This window comes from Hordeum vulgare, chromosome 2H (assembly GCF_904849725.1).
Source record: "Hordeum vulgare subsp. vulgare chromosome 2H, MorexV3_pseudomolecules_assembly, whole genome shotgun sequence".
Classification (NCBI taxonomy): domain Eukaryota; kingdom Viridiplantae; phylum Streptophyta; class Magnoliopsida; order Poales; family Poaceae; genus Hordeum; species Hordeum vulgare.
The window spans coordinates 167,160,353-167,180,283 of NC_058519.1; the positions used below are offsets into that span (position 1 = coordinate 167,160,353).

General features: G+C 49.9%; 1 pseudogene; it reads left to right on the forward strand.

The window, feature by feature from the left end:
• The first annotated feature begins 6,248 nt into the window (after window positions 1–6,248).
• On the forward strand, window positions 6,249–10,195 carry LOC123426004 (annotated as a pseudogene).
• The last annotated feature ends 9,736 nt before the right edge of the window (window positions 10,196–19,931 follow it).

Consider the following 19,931-nt stretch of genomic DNA (forward strand, 5'->3'; position numbering starts at 1 on the left):
CATCTACATAGATTAGATGCAAGTCTGGATGTGAAGATCCATCTCCTGTAAAAGGATTAGCCAGCAGTTTCTCAAGCATACCCAAAGGAATTTCATAAAAGATATTTTCAGTGGGTACCTCAGGTTGAGGAACAACTCCTTGTGCTTCCGTTCGTGGTGAAGATACCCCAAACAAACTCCTCAAAGGAACACTTTCCATAGTGACAAGTGACAATAAATTTCAGCACAGTATATAAATGTTTCCTTACCAAATTCCACTTACCAAAGGCGCTCCCTCCCCGGCAACGGCGCCAGAAAAGAGTCTTGATGACCCACAAGTATAGGGGATCAATCGTAGTCCATTCGATAAGTAAGAGTGTCGAACCCTACGAGGAGGAGAAGGCTCTGATAAACAGTTTTCAGCAAGGTAATAACTGTAAGCATTGAAAGTAGCGGTAACAAGTGATGGTATAGTGAGGTGAAACGTAGCAAGCGAAAAGTAACAAGTAACAAGTAGTAGCAATGGTGAAGCAAGTGGCCCAATCCCTTTTCTAGCAAGGGACAAGCCTGAACAAAGTCTTATAAGAGGAAAAACGCTCCTGAGGACACACGGGAATTTCTGTCATGCTAGTTTCATCATGTTCATATGATTCACGTTCGTTACTTTGATAGTTTGATATGTGGGTGGACCGGCGCTTGGGTACTGCCCTTACTTGGACAAGCATCCCACTTATGGTTAACCCCTCTCGCAAGCATCCACAACTACAAAATAAGAATTAAGACAACGTCTAACCATAGCATTAAACTAGTGGATCCAAATCAGCCCCTTACGAAGCAACGCATAGACTAGGGTTTAAGCTTCTGTCTCCAGCAACCCATCATCTACTTACTACTCCCCAATGCCTTCCTCTAGGCCCAAATATGGTGAAGTGTTATGTGTTATGTATGGAAAATCAACATACAACATATCAAAATACCGAACGAATACCAAACTCACATGACTATTATTAGCATGACTTATCCCATGTCCTCAGGAACAAAAGTAACTACTCACAAAGCATAATCATAATCATGATCAGAGGTGTAATGAATAGCATTAAGGATCTGAACATAAACTCTTCCACCAAGTAATCCAACTAGCATCAACTACAAAGAGTAATCAACACTACTAGCAACCTTACAAGTACCAATCAGAGTCGTGAGACGGAGATTGGTTACAAGAGATGAACTAGGGTTTGGAGAGGACATGGTGCTGATGAAGATGTTGATGGAGATGCCTCCCCTCCGACGAGAGGAGTGTTGGTGATGACGATGGCGGCGATTTCCCCCTCCGGGAGGGAAGTTTCCCCGGTAGGATCGTCCTGCCGGAGCTCTAGATTGGATCTGCTCAACTTCCGCCCCGTGGCAGCGGAGAATCCACGAAAAAGCTCCCGAGTGATTTTTTCTGGAACGAAACCCTTCATATAGCAAAAGAGGGGGGTCAGTGGGCCGCTAGGGTGCCCACAAGCTCTGTTGTCGCGGCCAGGGGGGTAGGCCGCGGCAACCAGGCTTGTGGGCCCCTGGTTGCTCCCCTGTGACACTTCTTTCCAGTATTTTTTATAAAATATTAAAAAAATCCACGTTGATTTTCAGGGCGTTTGGAGTTGCGTAGAATAGAGGACTCAGACTTGCTCCTTTTCTAGTCCAGAATTCCAGCTGTCGGTATTCTCCCTCTTCAAATAAACCTTGCAAAATAAGAGAGAAAAGGCATAAGTAAGGTTCCACAAAGTATAATAGCAGTCCAAAAAGCGATAAATATCAACATGAAAGCATGATGCAAAATGGACGTATCACCAAGCTATGCCGGACTAATCTTGACGAGGAAGACGTTCTATGGAGGAGAGGGCAGCACGTGGCTATTTTCTGGTGTGTGTTGCCCTCAAAACCTCCACTATATATAGGAGGAAGGGGTAGCTGGGCTGCCTTGGCCTCTCCTCCAAGGAGGAGAGGTTCGACCGAACTAGAGGGAGAGTCCACCTCCCACAAGGCAGGTGGACACCCTTGGGAGGAGGACTCCTCCACCCCTTCTCTTGTCCTTTAGCGCATGGTCCTCTTGGGGCTGGCTGCCCAAGCCCATCAGGGGCTCGCGCGCCACCTCCTAGGACCATGCGCCCCCGTGGGTGGCTCCTCTTGGTGGAGCCCAGGAACCCATTCGTCACTCCCGGTACACCACCGGAAATGCCCGAAACTTTTCCGGAACCAAAATACCACTTTCCTATATATCAATCTTTACCTCCGGACCACTTTGGAGCTCCTCGTGACGTCCTGGACCTTATCCGGGACTCCGAACAACTTTAAGTCACCAACATGCATAACTCAATAATACCGAAATGTCACCGAACGTTAAGTGTGCAAACCCTGAGGGTTTGAGAACTATGTAGACATAACCGAGACACTCTCCGGTCAATAACCAATAGCGGGGCCTGGATGCCCATTTTGGCTCCTGCATATTCTACGAAGATCTTTATTGGTCGAACCTCTATGTCAAGGATTAAGTTAATCATGTATGCTATTCCCTTTGTCCATCGGTATGTTACTTGCCCGAGATTCGATGGCCGGTATCTCTATACCTAGTTCAGTCTCATTACCGGCAAGTCTCTTTACTCATTTCCTAATATAAGATCTCGTGAGTAACTCCTTAGTCACATTGCTTGCAAGGCTTTTTGTGATGTTGTATTACCGAGTGGGCACCGAGATACCTTTCCGCCACACGGAGTGACAAATCCCAGTCTTGATCCACGCCAACTCAAGAGACACCTTCGGAGATACCTGTGGAGCACCTTCATAGTCACCCGGTTACGTTGCAATGTTTGATGCACACAAGGTATTCCTTCAGTGCCCGGGAGTTGCATGATCTCATGGTCATATGAACATATACTTTGAGATGCAAAAACAGTAGCAACAAACTGACACAATCATATGCTACGTTCATAGTTTGGGTCTTGTCCATCACATCATTTTCCTAATGATGTGATCCCGTTATCAAACGACATCTCATGTCTATGGCTAGGAAACCTTGACCATCCTTGATCAACGAGCTAGTCCTTCAGAGGCTCACTAGGAAGAGTGTGTTGTCTATGTATCCACACATGTGTTTGAGTTTCCAATCAATACAATTCTAGCATGAATAATAAACGACTATCATGAACAAGGAAATATAATAATCACCAGTTTATTATTGCCTCTAGGGCATATTTCTAACAAATGGGGCGTGGGCTAGGGACGAGCAGAGCATTATGGACGTTGTCCGGGAGCTGAGCAAACATAGTCTCCTTACTACCCATACCAGCCACGAACACACACGGTCTTGGGAGCTTGAGAGTTGGGCACTTCTTCACAGGGTGTGAAGAACTATCACAAATACAACAATAGTGATCTACCGTGCAGTTCTTCATAGCGTGTGTGTCCACCTCGCACTTCCAACATCTTGTTTTTGCCTTCTTAGCAGCGTGTACTTGAGCCAACAACTGTATGGGAGCGACCTGAGGTGGGTTAAGCTGCGGAGGCGGGGCGCCGGCCAGCGCACCCTGTGTCGCTACCGTGGCACCCAGCAAAGTGCCCCCATGTTGCAGCAGATTCTGTCGACCAGTCGTCGGCCCCTTTTTTCTTGCTCTTCTTCTTGCACTTCTGTCCTCGCGCAATCGTTGTCGTGGAAGCAGTATCGAAGTCGAACCCTGACGGTGGATACAGAGCAGGCGCTGCCGTGGTTGCATTTGTCTGCGCTGATGCAAGTTAGTCCGTGAAAGTTGCAGGCCCCCTCGCAGCCCCAAAGCCGACGGCTGCCGCACTTGCGGCAACGGTTGAAGGTTGAGTGCCGAGTGCTTGGCTAACCTGCCCAGGCGGCTGTGGCGTAGCCGCCATCGCAGGCGAAGATCGAAGCACCTCCACGAAAGATCGGCGCGCTCGTGTGCCACCAGATGGCCTCGCGATCGACGTTGGCTTTACTATCGTATGATCTCGTGGCGTGGCGGCGTGAGACTTGGTGGCAAACGCGCAACTGGGGATCGAGGGTTGACTTCCTGGCTCGAGAGCCCACTTAGGAAAAGGCCCAAGTGAGATCAAGGCGACATGCGACCTGCAGATGGTAAGGACCCACACTTCGTTTGAATCCCGCAATTAGCTCCCACGCGCGATGAAACCGGATCGGTGATCACCGCAGACTCCGGCCCGTGATCGACGTTGCCGGCCTGCATGGCCCCATCGATCAGCGGCGCCATGACCATGCCGGGTGCCACCTCCCAAGGGTACTCTGTGTCAGGGAAGAAGTCCCCGAGGCACGGCGGTGGTGTGATCCTAGGTCGGGGTAGAGGACCACACCATCCCAGCCGCACCGCTGGAACCTTGAACCCACCTAGTCGCGGCGATTGCATGCGCTCTGTTGGAGGTGCAACATCCTCGTTCGCAATCGCCAGCGATGAAGGAGACGATCGTGTCGAACCGGCGACCGTGCAAGAAGAATCACACGACGTACCTTCCTCGATCTCACCTTCCCCCGTCGTAGAACATCGTTCGCAGAACTGAGACGCATGTGTTGGGTATCCGATCTCATTTCAGAATTCCTGGGCTAGCTGATCATCAGAATTTGGTGGTCGTCGGACATCTTCATGAGAGACAAGACGTTCTTCTAGCAGCACCTCGGTAGCGACCTGCACCGCTAGATCCTCCCGATCACCCTCCGAATCCGAAGCCCCCTCCGACAGCAGCGAGAACTGAGATCCCATCTAAGGCTGAACATCTGTTCCCCTCGCCATCGGCGGTAAGGCGCCAGACACAAGGGTCAGCCGGCGTATGATCATCATCACCCCAGCGGCTGCAGCTAGCCTCGGCGTCCCCCGCCCCCGGTGGGGTTAGGACGCGGCCGGCTAGGCAAGACGTGGGTGGCGGTGGGGCTAGACATACTATTTGTGTCACTGTTTGTCCTGTGGCGTCTTTAATTGGTGTATCTATCTCGTCGGAGACAAAGACAATCTGGGGATAAGGCCAGTACGATGGTAGAGGCCGTTTCATCCCTTCTTTGTGTTTGGAAAGGCCGTTTCATTTTGCCTTTTGTTCATCGTACTAGCTACACAAACCAAACTTACTCGCTCGCAAAACCAAATTAGTTCCCTCGTAAGTGAGAAGTAACATATAATAGTATCATGCATATGTTAGTATTGTATGATATTACCTTTATAGTGCATACTATCATACACTAGTATCATAAATGATCTCATTTATTAACATGCATGACACATAGTAGCGTGACATTTGACATGATACGGTATCTACCTATGTTACTCTAACCCTCTCTCTCTTCTTTAATTACTTGTCACATCAGCATGTTTGCTAGCACCAAGACTATGATAGTAACTATGATACCCCACTATGGCTAGCCTAAGGCATTGTACAATGCCTCATGCTTTCACGCAAGTGCTAAGAGAGAGAGAGAGAGAGGGAGAGGAGGGAGGGATGGAGGGAGGGAGGGAGAGAGAGAGAGAGAGAAACCTTGTTTCCTACGTTATTGTACTGGGCTTGTTGGGTGTTGGCACCCGAAGCAGGAGTTGGCACCTGTTGCCATTTTGAAGAAAAAAAACCCATGTTTTCCCCTGAAACACCGCTGGTGGCACCTGCATTCTACTGGACCTAAGCAGGTTGTCTTCCATAGAGATCACAAAGAATCCAGATTATATAATCCAGTTTTATAATCTATTTTGTCTCCAAACATGACAGATTATGATGTAGATTATAAAAACTAGATAGATATATTATTAAAAACTCATAATCTACTCTACATCAGCTAAAATCAGATTATAGATTGCTAATGACCCATTACCCTTGTAAAGTTGAAGATAATTACATTCCTACAACCGTCACCCTCCTCTTTTAAAAAAAAATCCAAAGGACACACAGGTCATTATGCAAGGTAAACCTGAATTACAGTTTATATAATCGGACCTCCAAACACGTCCATCTAAATTATTTTTATAAACCAAATTATATAATTTATCTTTATAATTTAGATTATCATAATCTATTATGATTTCAAACAGGGCCTTAAGCAGGTTGTCTTTTATAGAGATCACAAAGAATGCAGGGTAAAGCATGGGAGGTCTTGACACGAGCCATTGTCCTTGTTGTATCCATTGCAACGTCGTCACAAGCTGGCCGACTGAGCTCAATCTCTATAAAAGAAAACCAATGACCACACACACATGCATCAGCTACACCACAAGCTCACACTCGCATCCACAATGGCTATCACAACCATCTCCATCCTCCTGCACCACTGCGTACTAGCTCTCATCCTTGCTCAGTACACGCACTGGGCCACAGCGCCGAAGCCCAAGAATGCCGTCGAGCACGAGCTTCACCCTTCAAGCTCGCACACCTACGATCCTGTTTGTTTCATAAGTCCTAAAACTTTTTTAAGTCCCAACTTATAAGTCGTAAGTCCGTATCTGTTTGTTTACAGGGACTTATAACTCTCGAGTCCTTACATGTTTGTTTACAGGGACTTATAAGTCCATGTTACACCTAATAGTACACTTGTTCACGATCAGCCAACGCGTACGGCACACAGGATAAGCACCGCTGCAACGAGGCTTAGGAGAGGACCTGTCCGACGATTAGAGGCACCGCTGCAACGAACCGAGGCGGGGCGGCGACGGGACGGCGAACCGAGGCAGAACGAACCGAGGCGGGGCGGCAACCGGAGCGAGAGGCGGGGCGGCGACGGGGCGAGAGGCAGGGCGGCGACGGGGCGAGAGGCGGGGCGGGGGCGGCGATTGGACCGAGAGGCGGGGCGGCGTGCGAGCAACGAGCCTGGAGCGACGCGGGGTAGGTCTGGTCCGGGATAAGTCCCAATAAGCTCCTACCTAAGAGTCTTATTTGATAAGTCCCAAATCACCACAATAAGTCCCAATAAGTCCCTTGTGTTCGGTTTAGGTGGGACTTATAAGGATTTTTTAAGTCCCTAAACCAATAAGTCCCTGGAAACAAACACCTCCTACATCGTCCAAACCGACCACCTCGCAAGCCATCCCACTTCGCCACCCTCGACCGCTGGTACTCTTCCATGGTGGCCCAGTTGGTGGCCACCCACTCCCCTTGTGCGGCCACAAACTCTTGGAGCCGCATCATGTACACCCACGACACCGTGATGCACGGTTTCGCTGTCCGTGTCACGGACGAGGAGGCCGCGCGCATGTCGAGGGTTCCCGGCGTCTCCGGCGTGTACAAGGACAGAGCGTACCACACGCAGACGACGCGGTCGTCGGGGTTCTTGGGCCTGCACGAGGAGTTCGGCGCCTGGCCGGACTCGGACTTCGGCGACAACGGCATCTCGCCGGAGAGCGCCAGCTTCGATGACGGCGGGCTCGGCCCCATGCGGCCCACGTGGAAGGGCAAGTGCACGGACGCCGAGGGGTTCAACGCCAGCTTGTGCAACAACGGTGCCAAAAGGTCTTCACCGACGAGCCCGGCGGCGCATTCACCCCGAGGGACAAGGCCGGGCACGTCAGCCACGTTGCGTCCATGGCCACCGGCTCGGTGGTCGTTGGCGCCAACCTGTTCGAGTTCTCACGAGGGACCGCTCGGGGCGTGGCGCCTAAAGCAGGGATCGCCATGTATAAGAGCATCTTCAACAGCCGCGCTAAACTAGCGCCGCGCCGCAACATAGCCGTTTTAGCGCGCGCGCAATGCGGCGAATAGTTTCAGCGGGCGCGCAAAAACGGCGCGCGTGGCATATGCAGTTCAGCGCGCTGGTCGAAACGCAATCGCGTGTCGCTTATTTGCTGCGCCAACTCCCGCGCGCTGGACTCTCCCGCACTCGCTCCTCCACTCTCGCCCGCTCGCTTCCCACTTCCACCCCCATCCGGCCGCGCCGCCGCCGCCGCCGCTCGCGCCCCCTGCGACCGTTCAGGCGCTTCCCCGGCCTATCCCCGCGCCGTCGTCACCGCCCGCGCCCCCGGCGACCGTTCAGGCGCTTCTCCGGCCTATCTCCGCCGTCGCCGCCGCCCGTGCCCCCCGACGACCGTTCAGGCGCTTCCCCGGCCTCCCCGCGCTTCCGCCCCACCCCCTCCTAGTCCCGCCGGCCCTCGCGCGCCTCCGTCGTCCAGGAACAGCGCTCGAGCGCTCGCTGCAGCGCCGCGCCCGCAAGGTGTTCGACAAAACGCCTGCAAGGTATGTATTGCTCAAACTTATGAACGTGGTGCATGTTTTGAATTGTAGTTTTTATAGTATAGTATTGGAACATTGTAGATGAGTTCGTTGTATGATTCTTCCGAAGAAGAATTTGATATGGAAGAGGAGGAGGATCTTGCAATGATCATAGCTATGCATATCAATAAAAAACCGAAGCACGATGGTTCGGTTATGGGTCGGAAGAAAATTTGGAGAGATGGGATTGATGTCCATAACAGATTGATGAAGAATTATTTTATGGAGAATCCCACATACCCGGAGTCGTATTTTCATCGCCGGTTTAGGATGAGCACCGACTTGTTCAAACGCATTGCGGAAAAACTAGCGAGCCATGACCGGTTTTTCGAGCAAAGGAGGAATGTCGTCGGAGAGCGCGCGCTGTATTATAGCGCGGCCGTTGGAGCCAGCGTCTATCCCCGCGCTAAACCAGCCAAAGCGCACGCGACAAACACATTTTTTGAATGCGGCTGTTGAAGATGCTCTAAGGCGTGCAACACGGCGGGATGTTATGCGTCCGGCTCCGGCATTGTCGCGGCGATGGCGTGGACATCGTTTCCATGTCCCTCGGAACCTTCAGAAACGCCGACTTCTATGACGACATCGTCGCGGTTGCCACGTTTGGTGCCGAGCACAGGGGCGTCTTCGTCGTCCTCGCGGGCAGCAATCAAGGCGCGGAAGCATCTAGCGTGACCAACGTGGCGCCGTGGATGACCCCCGTTGGCGCCGCCACCACCGACCGGCTGTTCCCGCCGACCCTCAAGCTCGGCAACGGGGCGGAGCTCGGCGGGCACCTTGTACACCATGACGTCCCATGGCGTGAGCATGATCCCGCTAGCGTACAGCGGCTGCGACGAGAGGTACATGGCGACCGAGAGTCTCGTGGGCAAGGTAGCGGTGTGCAACTATGGTGGAGATGGCGTCAAGAGCGGCATTGCTGCGCAGCGTGCTGGTGGAGCCGGGATAGTCGATGTGGGTTTCTATGAACGGTTATTGGACGGAGTCGACGGCCAAACGTTCACTCTTCCCGGCGTCACCCTCGGTTACACCGAATTCAAGAAGCTGGAGGCCTACATGGCGTCGGTGCCGTACCCGGTGACTTCGTTCCGCTTCACCTGCGACACCGTCACCGGCGAGAACCGGGCGCCGACGGTGGCGGGCTTCTCGTCGCTTGGCCCCAACACGGTGGTCCCCGAGATCCTCAAGCCGGATGTCATCGCGCCGGGCGTGAACATCCTTGCTGCGTGGTCCGGCGACGCCACGCCGACGGACAGCGAAGAAGACCCGAGGAGAGTCGAGTACAACATCCTCTCCGGGACGTCCATGGCGTGCCCGCACGTCACCGGCGCCGCGGCTCTGGTCAAGAAGAGGCACGGGGCTGGACCCCTGCCATGGTACGGTCGGCGCTGATGACGACCGCCACGCCGCTCGACAAGAACGGCAGGGTCATCCTCGACAACGGCGTTGGACAGGGAGACAACGACGGCATCTGCAAGGACGCGGGGCCGCTGGCGACCGGGTCCGGGCTCATCTTCCCGCGGCTCGCCATGAACCCGGGCCTGGTGTACGACGCCGGCACGCAGGACTACGTCGACTTGCTGTGCACCCTCAACTACACGACGGATCAGATGCGCCGGTTCGTGCCCGGCATGGCCGGGTGCGTGAGGACGCTCCCCGGCGGCGCGGCCAACCTCAACTATCCGTCTCTGGTCGGTGATCTTCGACGGGCGCACCCGCGTCCGCACGCTAACGCTTGCCGAAGGTGACCAAGGTCTCGGCGCAGCCTGAGACATACAACGTGACGGTCGAGGCGCCGCGCGGGGTCAAGGTGACCGTGACGCCGGCGACACTCGAGTTCAAGCGACAGAACAGAAGAGGAGCTACTGCAAAGAGTTCCGGAGCGAAGCGGTGTAGCCACCGGGGTGTGGGACACTGGGACTTCGGCCATGTCGTTTGGGAGAACAGGGTGCACCGTGTAAGTTATCAGCTAAAACATTAAACTATCGACGAATAAACTTGAATAGAATAGAAGGGATGTTCGACGCGCAATCTTTGATCTTCGAGACCACAACGCCCACCAGCGTATGATCGCGGACATGAGAGTGATCCTCTGCACCACCGAAAGGCAACCCGAGGAGAAGATCATTGAGTCGCATCCTTTCTCGCGTGCAAGATAAACCGCTCGCCGAAGGGTCGTTGCCTCCGCTAAGTGGCTTCTCGACATGCACCAACACATTGCCCATCAGAGTTGAGGGCAACTATCCCCGCACCAACCTTTCCCAGCTCGGAGAAGATCGTAGCATCAGACATGAATAACAGAGAACCCGGCGGCGGCGGAGACCAAAAGGTGCTTGAGGCAATGCTCTCACACCTATGTGCAGGATCCGATTTGTATAGATGCCGAAAGATCAGATCAACATAAGCTTTAATCTTAAATATAGTACGAACATGGTGTGGCTCGTCTTCATTGTTCCGAACAGAATTCGGCGCCTCCCAAATATGCCATACAGTGACAACCATGACCGTGGCCATCTGGTCCGAGGAGTGGGAGAGGAAGTCAAACAACCACTGTCTCAACGAAGAAAAGTTGGACCGCCATAGCTTGATGCCAAATGATTCCTTCACTTGTGACCAGACCTCATAAGCAAAAGGACAGAACAATAATGAGTGATCGATCCCCTCCGTCCTTTCATAGAAACAACACAGGTTGGATGTCGGCACATGGCGGCGTTGGAGTTGGACACCTGATGGAAGGCAAACGTGAGCAAGTTTTGAAAGGACCACCTTCATCTTATTTGAAGCCTTGATAGACCCAATAGACTTCCAACTTTTCATAATAGCCGCGCCATCCGACGCCATTCCACGCCCAGGAGAACTGTGCACCCTTTAGAATCAAGCAGTGAGTGCCAAGTTATATGCTAGCGTATTGAATATTCACCAAATCTCGTGTGAGGCTATCTCACGTAATCATCCTCACCTTGTCGGCCAACGAGGAGCAACAGAATCTCATTGGCAATGTTCTCATGAAGAAGGCTCGAAATGTGTATATTCTTCCTGCTTGGCATTTTAGGTGATACCGACCTAGTATAATTAGCCGCTAGGACCCTGATCGACAAATCTATCCTTTTTGGTGTTTGAACCTCAATACCCTTGACATGTTGACTACGTTGTCACCAGATGTACCATGCGTCGACGACTACCAACTCGACATTTGGGACTTCAACTGATCGATCCTGTAATTTCATCAGTATATCCATGGTAATTGATCCGGATATGTCATCAACTATCGCCCTGTGGCCTGCTTCCATTAGGCCCAGCTGCATCCAAATTTCTTTCGCTCGATGACGATGAAACAAACAATGTTGTATATCCTCTATCCGGACTAGCTAGGAACACTGGGCATTGAGGTGAATGGGTAATATGACATCCAACAAGCACACAAAAACGGGGAAGAACATCATCTAATACCTTTCATACGAAGTGCTTCACTTTCCTTGGAATCTGTAACCGCCACACATCCTTTCAAACATGATAGATATGAACACTGCCTTGCCTGGCTACTCTTGTCCATGTGGAGCTGAACTGATGCTCAAACTCTATGTTGGTCTCTCTTTGTTGTGAGAATTGTCAATGTTGGCAATACGAATTTTGTTCATGTTCTGTTCTTTAAAAGAAAAATCAAGACACTTGTATTATCGATTTCATGAAGATAGAAAAAAAATAGAATGGTCTAGTTTATATGAAAAATTAGGTCAACAACCATATAACGCACGATTAATCAAGCGACCATCACGCAAAAACCCACACTATGCTGACATCGGACAACTCAAGCTCCACCACCAACATACCCATGACCCAAAAATGTGCGGTTGAACGATTTCAAGAAGTATCGTCATTGTTATCCTTCAACCCCCTATACCAAGGCTTTCACCCAGAGCCACCAAACCAGCTCCGCCAGATCTTGGGAAAAGGCTGGCCACACCACCAGCTCATGCGACAACCATCAAACCAACAAGCCGCTACCTAGTGGAAAGGAGGAACTCTTCAGCGACAACTTCAAGAAGCATCGTCCCGGTAACCTTTGGTCCCCGTCGAACTATGGCTTTCACCTAGAGCCTTAAGCCCCACCACCTACTCGGACCCCGGAGAAGGGGTCTAGCCACTGCCAACAGAGAGCAAGCCGAAGCCGCGCTGGACAAGAAGCAACATACTATGGTCGCCGAATCAGAGAGACCACCAATCGAGCCGCAACATCACCCTGGAGACGAGCTCACCACCACCACCAACAACAAACCAGACATGAAATGGACGCAACCTCGCCAAGCATGACTAGATGCATGACCAGCCGCACCACGCGAAAGCGCACAACCCTAGACACCTGGCTACTCCAAATGACATCACACCGGAAGGGGCACAACACAACAACAACGCAAGCGGCCTGCCGAGTAGTTGGACGCTTGAAAACTAGATCTAGCCATCGTGTCGGCCACACGACCAAGGGCGACTGCCACTGACGAGAGCAACCAAGGCCACCGAGCTCCACACGCCGGAACCAACAGTCAAATCATAGCATAGCCAACCACACAGAGCAACCAGAGGCCGCCGCCCCTCATCCCCAACTCCATCGAACTCCCCCAAGCCCCACACGTCGGATCCATCTGAGACAGAGTCTCCATCACCCGTAGACCAAATAAGGAGTGATGGGGACTCTGTCTCGGAAATATCAAATAAGCACCGACCGACCAATTTGTATCATCATAGATGAGTTTTCGGTCAGTGATGGCTGCTCTATCAGACACAGGCATGTTGATCGGTCAATGATGACACATCGAAGACCGCCAACCGGTCTGTGATAATAATTCAATTTTCCTTTTAATGTATGGTGTTTACTATGTTTTTTCCCAGCCAAGAAAATGGATTTGACGAAAACACATAATAGAATATGCACTCATCCATATTGCAAATCATTTATCTTTTCATAGGACAAAACCATATAATTGCGGTTCAAACCCATCATGTACATTGAACATATTTCATACACAACATATGGAATATACTTACAAAACCTACAGAGATAAGTTTGTTGTGATGTGCTTGTACTATATCATCAACCCGAGTAGTCCACATGTCCCGCCTCTTCATTTTGTCTTCAGTACATGATGGAGAGCATGAAACTTTGTCTTTGTGTGTAGTGTGCCTAAAGCATATTCTATTCCAAAATAGGTGCACATGCAAGTAATGATTTAGAATAACAACCTATGACTATGATTGAAATAAATGAAGATTGCTTACAACAATTATACTCCCAAGTTGGTCGAGAGGTCTAGAAGTGTTGAAGGAGACACTACAAGTCCCGAAGGCAAACTTAATCATCAGGAGTAGCAGCTGCTCACTCTTGACGCTTATATTCTCTACAGAAATTTGTGTGTAGTGCAACTAAAATGGTAAACGTTTACAACCAGTGCGCCGGCCGCCGGCCGAACGCTCGGACCGGTCACGTGTGATCTGGCGACGCGTGCGCCCCTGCGCTGCTACTGTTCCTATGTTGTTGCCGCCCGCATCGTCGGTGTCTACCCCCGTCGACCACCCGCATCGCCGGTTTCCGACCCCATCGGCCACCCACTCTGTCGGTTCCAACCTTCGCCTGCGCTGCTGCCGCCCGCATCGTCGGTGCCTGCCCCGTCGACCGCCCACATCGTCGGGTCCCGTCCCTGTCGGCTGCCCGCTCCATCGGTTCCAGCCTTCACATGTCGTTCTCGCCGCCTGCTGCCATGGTTGTGCTCGCGCATATACAAGTGTTGCAACCATGCAAGAGATGAGTTTGTGACACCTACTTGGATAGATCTTGACTTGATCTCAAACGTATCTATAATTTTTGATGGTTTCATGTTGTTATCTTGTCAACTTTGGATGTTTTATGTACCTTTTATATCTTTTTTGGGACTAACTTATTAATTCAGTGCCAAGTGCGAGTTCCTGTTTTTTCTGTGTTTTTGACTCTTTTCAGATCTGATTTTGGAACGGAGTCCAAACGGAATAAAATCCCCGAAATAAATTTTTCCAAAAGGGAAAAAGATCAGGGGACTTGAGGGCTAAGGCAGGAGAGCCACAGGGGGCCCACAAGCCCTGTAGCCGCCACTAGGGGGGGGGCGGCTACCGGGCTTGTGGCCTCCCTCGAGCCCCCCTTCCCTAGCTATTTCGCCTATATATTCCCTAAAATCCAAAAAAAATCAGGGCATCCACAAAAACACTTTTCCGCCGCCGCAAGCTTCCGTTTCCGCGATATCTCATCTGGAGACCCTTCCCGGTGCCCTGCCGGAGGGGACTTTGGAGTTGGAGGGCTTCTACATCAACATCATCGCCTCTCCAATGACTCGTGAGTAGTCCACTTCAGACCTACGGGTCCGTAGTTAGTAGCTAGATGGCTTCTTCTCTCTCTTGGATCTTCAATACAAAGTTCTCCATGATCTTCATGGAGATCTATCCGATGTAAACCTCTTTGGCGGTGTGTTTGTCGAGATCCGATGAATTGTGGATTTGTGATCAGATTATCTATGATATATATTTGAGTCTTTGCTGATTTCTTATATGCATGATTTGATATCCTTGTAAGTCTCTCCGAGTCTTGGGTTTTGTTTGGCCAACTAGATCTATGATTCTTGCAATGGGAGAAGTGCTTGGTTTTGGGTTCATACCATGTGGTGACCTTTCCCAGTGAAAGAAGGGGCACCAAGGCACGCATCGTGTTGTTGCCATCAAGGGTAACAAGATGGGCTTTTATCGTAGGTATGAGATTGTCCATTTATATCATGTCATCTTGCTTAAGGCGTTACTCTGTTCTTTTGCACTTAATACACTAGATGCATGCTGGATAGCGGTCGACGTGTGGAGTAATAGTAGTAGATGCAGAAAGCATCGGTCTACTTGTTTTGGACGTGATGCCTATAGATATAATCATTGCCTTAGATAACGTCATGACTTTGCGCGGTTCTATCAATTGTCGACAGTAATTCGTTCACCCACCGTCTACTTGCTTTCATGAGAGAAGCCACTAGTGAACACTACGGCCCCCGGGTCTATTCGCAACTATCGTTTCCACTTTCACTTTTACTTTGCTCTATTTACTTTTTGCTTTCAGTTCTCACTTTGCAAACAATCTATAAGGGATTTTCAACCCCTTCATAGCGTTGGGTGCAAGCTCTTTGTGTTTGTGCACGTACTTGTGACTTGAGGAGATCTTCCATTAGTTCGATACCTTAGTTCTCAAAACTGAGGGAAATACTTACCGCCGCTGTGCTACATCACCCTTTCCTCTTCAAGGGAACACCAACGCAAGGCTCCAAGGCCGCGGAGAAATCCTTTGCATATTTGCCAAGGAAGTCCCTAAAGGCGTAGCCGTAGCAGCAGGATTCCTGGCGCCGTACCAGGGAAGGTCTGTTGTCGCAGTAGCAATAGTTTTTCGTGAACATCTTCTTTTTCTGAAATTTTTAGTGACTCAAAAGAAAAATGAACAAGGCTCAACAAAGCTCATAGCAACTACTCCTACAAGTGCCTAGAGGCCATATCATGCATCAAAACTACTTGAGACCAACTAAAATTAACATGCAAAGCTCAAGAATAGGGTCACCAAGGAAGTAATAATACGCAACGAATAAAGCACTAGAGCAAAAACTATTTGGAACAATGGAGGAGTCACATACCAAGGAACAATTCCCCCAAAACAGTTTGGTAAATGGGGCTTTGCACAAGGAGATCGAAAAACACAGCAAGAAGAGCAAGAACACGGGTATGAGATGTGGAATGATTTTTTCTGGAGGTAGGAGAAGGAGATGGGAGCTGGAATAAGTGGAGGGGGCCACGTGGGGCCCACAAGCCTGGCAGGCGTGGCCAGGGGGGTGCCCGCGCCTCCTGGGCTTGTGGCCCACTCGTGCATCCCCCTGACTAGCTCTTTATCTCAGAATTTTTCAAAAATTCCAGAAAAAATCATACTTGATTTTCAGGGCATTTGAAGAACTTTTCTTTTTGGGACACTTTTCTAAGGGACACAAAAAGCAGAAAATAGGAAAAACTAAAGCTAAAATTATCAGTTTTCTTCTAAACAACAAAAATAAAAGTTAGGAACAGAAGGTTGTGACTCCTAGATTCATCCATCTCATGGTCATCAAAAGAAATTCGTCAATGAGGTTGATCAAGTCTCCTTGATAAACTTTTTTCGAATCACATAAAACCGGAGAACTTTCGAATAATCACTAGGTTACCCCAGTGAGGATGTGCATATCCCCAACAAGTAAATCATTCTTCATCTTGCAATAGGTATAGGGCATTCAAAGCTTCCAATAAGAATTGATGAAGCTTTTTCAATAGCATTGATGCAATGTACTCGATATTGTTTCTCCGTAAAGTGCACCGTATGCTCATTACCATTAACAAGGAAAGTGACATTGCCTTTGTTGCAATCAATAACTGTTGGAAATATGCCCTAGAGGAAATAATAAATTAGTTATTATTATATTTCTTTGTTCATGATAATCGTTTATTATCCATGCTATAATTGTATTGATTGGAAACACAATACATGTGTGGATACATAGACAACACACTGTCCCTAGTGAGCCTCTAGTTGACTAGTTTGTTGATCAAAGATGGTCAAGGTTTCCTGACCATAGGCAAGTGTTGTCACTTGATAACGGGATCACATCATTAGGAGAATCATGTGATGGACAAGACCCAAACTATGAACGTAGCATATTGATCGTGTCATTTTATTGCTATTGTTTTCTGCGTGTCAAGTATTTGTTCCTATGACCATGAGATCATATAACTCAGTGGCGCCGGAGGAATACCTTGTGTGCATCAAACGTCACAACGTAACTGGGTGACTATAAAGGTGTTCTACAGGTATCTCAGAAGGTGTCCGTTGAGTTAGTATGGATCAAGACTGGGATTTGTCACTCCGTGTGACGGAGAGGTATCTCGGGGCCCACTCGGTAATACAACATCACACACAAGCCTTGCAAGCAATGTGACTAAGTGTAAGTCACGGGATCTTGTATTAAGGAATGAGTAAATAGACTTGCTGGTAACGAGATTGAAATAGGTATGCAGATACCGACGATCGAATCTCGGGCAAGTAACATACCGAAGGACAAAGGGAATGACATACGGGATTATATGAGTCCTTGACACCGAGGTTCAACCGATAAGATCTTCGGAGAATATGTAGGATCCAATATGGGCATCCAGGTCCCGCTATTGGATATTGACCGAGGAGTACCTCGGGTCATGTCTGCATAGTTCTCGAACCCGCAGGGTCTGCACACTTAAGGTTCAGTGACGTTTCGGTATAGTTGAGTTATAGATGTTAGAAACCGAAAGTTGTTCGGAGTCCCAGATGAGATCCAGGACATCACGAGGAGCTCCGGAATGGTCTGGAGGTAAAGATTGATATATAGGGAGTCCTGTTTTGGTCATCGGAAAAGTTTCGGGCTCATCGGTAGTGTACCGGGAGTGCCGGAAGGGGTGCCGGGGACCATCGGGAGGGGTGTCATGCCCCAAGGGGTCTCATGGGCTATGGGAATAGATAAACCAGCCCCTAGTGGGCTGTAATAAGTTCCCACCAAGGCCCATAAGGTTTGAGAAGGAAAAAACACAAGGTGGAAAGAGTTTCCAAGTGGGAAGGTGGAATCCTACTCCAAGTAGGATTGGAGTAGGACTCCTCCACCTCCAATTTCGGCCAAACCTTGAGGGTTTGAGGCTGCCTCCTCCCCTCCCTCCCTCTTATATATACTAGACTTATTGAGGGTTTTTGATGCAAAATTTTTCCACGGCAGCCCGACCATATACCTCCTCGGTTTTTCCTCTAGATCGTATTTCTCCGGTGCTCGGGCGGAGCCCTGCTGAGATAGATCACCACCAACCTCCGGAGCGCCGTCACGCTGCCGGAGAACTCATCTACCTCTCCGTGTCTCTTGCTGGATCAAGAAGGCCGAGATCATCGTCGAGCTGTACGTGTGCTGAACGCGGAGGTGCCGTCCATTCGGCACTAGATCGGAGCGGATCGTGGGACGGATCGTGGGACGGATCGTGGGACGGTTCGTGGGACGGTTCGCGGGGCGGATCGAGGGATGTGAGGACTTTCCATTACTGTCACATCCCTAACCCCTTAAGCAAGTTAGCTTGTGCTCATGTTTTTTCTTTGCATTGCATCTAAGAAATTTTCAACAAGAACAAAGCAAATGGTAAAGGAAAACTCAAAACCCTAGCCACTTCTTTAAACAAAGGAAATCTCAAACTAGTTAAAATCAATGAACCCAAAATGGCCTCAAGAAAAGTTCAAACTTTCTGATAAATCATGAAAGTAAATGAGCAATGAAAAAACCTTTTTCTTGACACTTTAAGCATTTTAAATAAATACAAAAAGCTACTGGTTTCAAGTTTTAAATTTGAAATCAGAAACTTTAAACTTTCAAAAATGTTGAAAACTTTAGGAATGGTTGGAAATATTCCAACAAATATTCTAGGGTGCTTAACATAGTTTTTACAAATTATTTGGGAGCTGAAATAAATAGTAGATCAATGTCAGCAATTAAAACAGAAATAAAACAGAAAGAAATGGGAAAAACCTTACCTGTCGCTCACCTCAGCCCGGCCCAGCTGCCCCTGTCGTCTTCCTCCTCGCCAGTAGGAGCAGGAGGTGGCCGCCGCGTCGCCGCGCGCCTCCACGCAGCTCCCTGGCTGCCTGGCCGCCGCTTCGCGCTGGCAAGCATGGGGATAAGCTCCCCGGGCCCGTCCCTATCCATCCCCGTGCCCATTCTCCCCCTCTGCCCCGTTTCCTTCTGCCGCCATTGGAGCCCGAGCAGAGCTCGAGCTCGCCGTCGTTCTAGCCTCCCCTCCTTCCTTCTGAGCCGCTCATTAGCTCCGCCGCAACTCCCTGAAGCTCCCTAGCCACGAGCCCGACGCCCAGATGCAGTGAAACAACGAGAAGCAGTCGTCTTCTTCCTCGGGTCACCGAAGTTCGTCACCGGCGTTCTCCCTCTCCAGGCCGTCCCCGAGCAAACTAGCGCCACCACTACACTCCTCGTGAGCTTGCGCTTCTTTCCCCCAAGATCTCCCCGTAGATCCCCTCCTCTAAGCCTAGTTCCACCGGAGCCCGACGAGAGCTGCCGCAGGAGCTCGTCGCCGGTAGCCCTCCGGTGATCAGCTCGTCCATCTGAGGCCACCAGCAGCTTCAGGCCGTCGCGTAGATGCCATAGGAGCCGAGTCCCGTGCGTAACTCCCTCTGTATCAAAGACCCCGATGACGCCCGAACCTTGGCCGCCGCCAAGCTCGTCGCCGGCGTCATCCAATATATCATATCATGTCTTTGGCCATATCACATCACATGCATACCGTGCGAAAACAAGTTAGACGTCCTCTAATTTGTTCTCGCAATTTTTACATGGCTGCTATGGGTATATAGTATGATCGCGTCTTACTTACACAAAGCCACAAAGGTGATATGCAAATTGCTATTTAACCTTCTCCAAGGACCGCCTCGGTCAAATCCAATTCAACTAAAGTTGAAGAAACAGACACCCGCCACTCATCTTTATGCAACAAGTTGCATGTCAGTTGATGAAACCGGTCTCTCGTAAGCGTACGATTAAAGTTGGTTCGGGCCACTTCAATCCAACAATACTGCTGAATTAAGAAAAGACTAAGGAGGGCAGAAAATTGAACATCAACGCCCAAAAACT